The 5219-nt window shown below is 37.8% G+C and overlaps 1 protein-coding gene and 1 long non-coding RNA gene across 4 annotated transcripts in view; one reads left to right on the top strand and one right to left on the bottom strand.

Moving 5' to 3' along the window:
- LOC107757412 (radixin-like) overlaps positions 1-5219 on the top strand; it is a 69487-nt gene that overhangs the window by 14966 nt on the left and 49302 nt on the right. The window contains exon 1 of one of the 3 annotated variants that reach the window (XM_016574881.1): positions 197-463. The exons of the other annotated variants lie outside the window; for them this stretch is intronic. The gene's annotated coding sequence lies outside the window, so the exon portion shown is untranslated. Of the gene's footprint in view, positions 1-196; positions 464-5219 lie in introns of those variants that run through there. 3 annotated transcript variants of the gene reach the window in all.
- Positions 3554-4226, bottom strand: LOC107757413 (uncharacterized). Its single transcript, XR_001641936.1, has 3 exons — positions 4106-4226; positions 3839-3992; positions 3554-3668 (listed from the first exon to the last, which is right to left on the bottom strand). It is a non-coding gene; the product is annotated as an uncharacterized LOC107757413 (long non-coding RNA).

The raw sequence follows: 5219 nt of genomic DNA, 5'->3' as shown, positions 1-5219 counted from the left end.
TATATATATATACATAGAATAATCACAGAGCGTTAATATATATACATAGAATAATCACAGAGCGTTAATATATATACATAGAATAATCACAGAGCGTTAATATATATACATAGAATAATCACAGAGCGTTAATTTCGTGTGTTGTAAATATTGTTTCTGCTTGTGTGACCCCTCTAAATTCAAACTAACACCAACCTAACATGGAGAGGCGCACGTCTCCCCTTCTCCTCTATCAGCGAACCACGCCTCGTGCTGCCTTCTAACGCCGGCCATATTGACTATTTTAGCTAATCTCCTTGCGGTAGGTTGTAGAGCTTCTCTAACCATCACCGTTATAACAGTGTTGCGTGCCATCGGATATACAGTGATCGCAACGTGGAAATAAAAGTTCGCCTTTATCTGGAGTGTGGCTACATCGTGGGGGATAATGTCATTATTTTAGAAAACGCAGTGTTTTCCTGTGGTGAGTTTTTTTCGGATTATTTTTGAGTGTCTTGTCTTCAGCATGTTCTGCGTAAGCTTTCTTCTCTTGTCTTTCTTGTCTTTAAGCCGCTTCGATAGCCACAATCTCCGCAGAAAGCAAAGCAGCGTTTGCTGGACGATCCTCACGATCCTCCAAGCCATTTTAAAAGCCCAGGGGCCTCATTTATAACCGTCGCGTTCGCACAAAACCTGCCCTGAAAGAGGCGTACGCCACTTCCTACGCAAAAGGTGGGATTTATAAAAACAAACTTGACGGGAAAATTTGCGCACCTGCACGCAAACTCTGACCCATGCGTACGGACTTTTTTTTTTCCCTTGAGAGAGAAAAGTAATGAAGTAAACAATGATTTCAAACTCAGTTTTCATGTCGATATACACATTTACATTAAATATTCCACTCTCATTAATGGAGAAATTACATAACTAAAATTACATAAAGACATTACACAGAAGTTAAGCCAAAATTATAGACGTAGCCTATTGATCACTTTTCCTGTGACATGCTGTTTTGCCAGCGAGGAGTGCTATGCGCACAATAATTCATCTTTAAATCAAACTGCAGATCAAATATTATGAGAAAATATTTTTAGTGAGAACAATGATCAATGATGCACACTTACTTCGATATTATGGCAAACATTGCTGGATTTGGTGGTCGGACGGTCCATTGTCCGGTTTGAATAGGTAATAATACTGTACAACCGCAGCTGCACGTGTTGTCTTGTGAAGGCATCTCCACAACATTATGAAAAATACCACTGTATTTGAAGGATACAACTCGAAGAAAACGGTAAGATTTGCACATTTCCTTTTTAAAATACTTTGTCAATGACGCGCGAGTCCGACAATTGTATTTACACTGCAATAAATAACTGTTTCCACTAAAATAGCTAAAAGATGTTCACCTTATAAGCAAAACTGCATAAATTTAATTTGATTAAGATTGTTTAAAACAATTTAAATACTGCCTATTTGGCCAGTGGAAAGAATGAGCTCAACTCTATTCTAAAATATTTAGCCTATCTGAGAACTATTTTAAACCGTTTTGTTTTTATGGATATTTTGATATATTTATTCTAAAACATAACAAGGATACTGGATGATTTTTAGCAATACATATTGTGTATGGCACAAATGGCATTTATAGTCCGTATCTCATATTCCCTTAATGTCTTGTACCTTTGACGGTGTTAAACATGGTGTAACGTGGATGGAATGTGCATGGAAATTATATGCAGATGAGGTTATGCATAGTAAAACTAGGCGCGTTGTAAGCTCCATATATGGTGATTTCGGTGGAGATGCAGGTACTCACAATCTTACCCTGACTGGGATTTATAAAGGGATTTTTGCGCAGGTTCTGCTTTTTCCGCACAAAATCTAGCTTTTGTGCGTATGTACACTTTTAGGATGAAATCTACTGAGAGTTTTATAAATGAGACCCCAGGGGCCTGATGTATAAACGTTGGAAAAAAAAATTTCCAAGCACATATCGGGATTTATAAAAAATAAACTTGGTGTAAATATGTGCGCACCGTACTGACACTCTAGACCAGTGGTTCTCAACTGGTTTGGCCATGGGACCCACATTTTCCCATGGTCATCAAGCCGCGACCACCACACCTCAGTCACCAAAAACAAGATGAAATACTTTCACTATGAAAAACTGAGGATGTTCTGCAGTCACACATAACCTAAAAGCATTTGCATATATATATATATATATATTGTTCACACACACACACACACACACACACAAGTACCATCAACCTTTACTTAGCCTATAAGGTAAGGCTATTAAATAGCAGTCCCAAACTAGTTTTTGTTAATACAATTAAGTTGGTATGAGCCACACTTTGTTAGGAGATGTACAAAATAACACAAAGTGAAAATAACATGGCATTTTTGGGTTATGGAAACAGTTACCATGGTGAATAATAATAACATGAACTGTTAATGAAACATGCAAACTGCTCCTGACTAGAATGAATATCATACCTTCATGCAAATCCTTCCCAGCTGACACACAAAGTACCAGTTATGTGATTTATTGGTGTTTTACTTTTATTTCACACGCTGCATGCTCGTAGTTTCTTTTGCGCTTTAGTGAAGTGATATACAGCGAGCGCCGCCGCATTTGCGCATGCAATTGAAGAGTGCGTGCTACAAGCACAGTATAACGTCTGACAGGACAGGATAGTTCGCTTTTCTGAGGTGAGAGACTTTTTTATTTCGTAACAAGTTACGAAAATAATGATAGAATGATGACACTGACCTCAAGCCTGACAACATTGAGGAAAACACAACCCTCCGTTCTTCATTTTATGGGAACTTACCAATAAAGGCGCTCTCTGAGTCTAACAGCAAGTGTCTGCCTGGATCCTGTGCAGAATTCAGCCTCTGGGGGGATCAACACATCAATAAAGATGTCAAGTCAATAACCAGAACCATCAGACAGCACTAACAGAGTGCAGATACCCCCTTAAAGGGCTCACAAAAATGGGTCACAGAAAAACAGACAAGATTTTTTTGTGGTGCACATGCACCAGTGTGTAGACTCTACTCACTTGCTCATGATGCCGCTGCCCTGAAGATACCATGTCAAAGTAATCTGCCCAGGAAATACAGGTACTGTATGAGTCTGCAGTTATTTAATGTAATTTTCAGTAATTATACATTTTATTTATATAGTACCATTCAAAAGGTTTTTTTAAAGGGGTCATATGATGCGATTTCAATTTTTCCTTTCTCTTTGGAGTGTTACAAGCTCTTGGTGCATAAAGAAGATCTGTAAAGTTGCAAAGACTAAAGTCGCAAATCCAAAGAGATATTCTTTATAAAAGTTAAGAGTCAACCACTCCTACCTAAAACGGCTCATTCTAACACGCCCCCACATGTCTATGTCACGATGTGGGAAGATTTGCATAACGCCGGCCAAATGTTCACGCAAAAAAAGAAGGCGTAACTTTTAATTCTTGCTGTTGCTGCCGCTGCCATGTTGTGCAGTCGCTGTGTGTTTCGTTGTGAAAGCGAAACTACTTCCAAAAGAGGACACAACTAGAAATCAGTGGTTAAGTTGTATTTACAACACTGTCTTTTCTTTGCAGTCTTTTCAGATGCCTCTTTCTGCAGCGGACCACCCCCCTTCATGTAGAATTTGGACATGAGGGAATTTTTTTAAAACCCTAAAATATAATACAGATTGAGGTGGTTAACAATTGCAGACAAAGACCAAGTTTGACATTTCAAAATGACCAGTAAAGGAATTATTTTTTAAATTTCTGATTTGCCTTGTAACTTATTGAGTATTGACACCACGATGTTTGATTAATGTGGCAAGATTTGTAGGCTTTACCTGCCCAGCATCCTTCTGGCACTGTCTTTGAGGTTTCTTCCTTCAATTCTGCACAACTTTGACACCTGAATAACACATGCCAATGTCAGGCGGGTAGTATTATATGCGTCTGTGTACAAGTGTTTACCAACCTTAAACACTGATGCCCATTGACCTGCAAGTTTTCCATCACTAACCCTTTAAAACTCTTTATTCCAGCAGTTTAAGTTTTTCCCTATTAGTGCCCCCCACTATATTTGTTTACCAACCTTAAACATTGATGTTGACCTGCAAGTTTTCCATCACTAACCCTTTAAAACTCTTTATTCCAGCAGTTTAAGTTTTTCCCTATTAGTGCCCCCCACAAACTGACTTCATAACAACACAGTGATAGCTGCTGTAACAAAAAATTAGCCCAGTACACACATTAACCTCAAATGTACATGGAATAATAAATTCACCCGTACCGTTTTATTACATTATGTTTTCTGTTTGTACTGTTTAGGTTTTAATGCTGCATTGCACATCTGAGCTATTTGCACTATTTTCCCGTTGCTCTCCGACAGGTAAACTTAGTGCTCTCTCGTGTAAAAACAAAATTCAAAACACAACACTGATCTCTACTAACTCTCATGTCTTGCGTTGCGAGTAGTCATGTCTCAGTCGGGCTACAATTGCCATCTAGCGGTTGGGAATTGTAATTGCATTTTTATATATAAAATGAAAGACAGCCGACTATCATCATATAATGTGTATTAATGTAACATTTAACAGCTTGTGGGATGCATGACATCATATTTAGACTACACGTAGCCCGTCCAATTTAGAGCTAAATCGTGGCTACATATAGACTAATGCCTTGTCCAAATACCCACACTAATGGTTTGTCTTTGCACTTGATAACTTGACTACTTATTTGACGTATTTCCTGTATCTGGCCCTGTATCTGTAAGTGTTCAAGTGAGAATGAAGACCACAAGTGTGTGTACAACTTTTCATTACCTGATGGGACATACTTATAGTATTGTAAAAACGCAAGTGTTTACAGAGTTTTAATTTTTATTTTCAATACTTTGCATTTTAAAATAAACTTCTAAATGTCTGTTCAGTAGTCCCTATAACAGAGATGACACAATTTAAATTCTGGTGCTTCTAATTAAGTGATAAAAAGCAGTTGCAAATTATGTACAAAATAAATATACTCACCTTTGCACCAATAAAACGTGTAGCATTTTGTTTTACTACCAAATTATATGTAATATCTAATTATTATATTCATATTTAACATACATTGGAAAGGTTTTCGTGACCTCTCGCGAGATCTCGGCAAAAAGTCTCGCGATTTATTTCCATAACATGATGCATGATGGGATACACTAAGCCTCGAATAGTGCTCCGGAGC

This window comes from Sinocyclocheilus rhinocerous, unplaced genomic scaffold (genome assembly GCF_001515625.1).
Source record: "Sinocyclocheilus rhinocerous isolate Xijiao unplaced genomic scaffold, SAMN03320098_v1.1 scaffold1284, whole genome shotgun sequence".
NCBI classification, from domain to species: domain Eukaryota; kingdom Metazoa; phylum Chordata; class Actinopteri; order Cypriniformes; family Cyprinidae; genus Sinocyclocheilus; species Sinocyclocheilus rhinocerous.
Note: the sequence above shows the minus strand (reverse complement) of the source record. Positions and strands in the feature narration are given on the sequence as shown.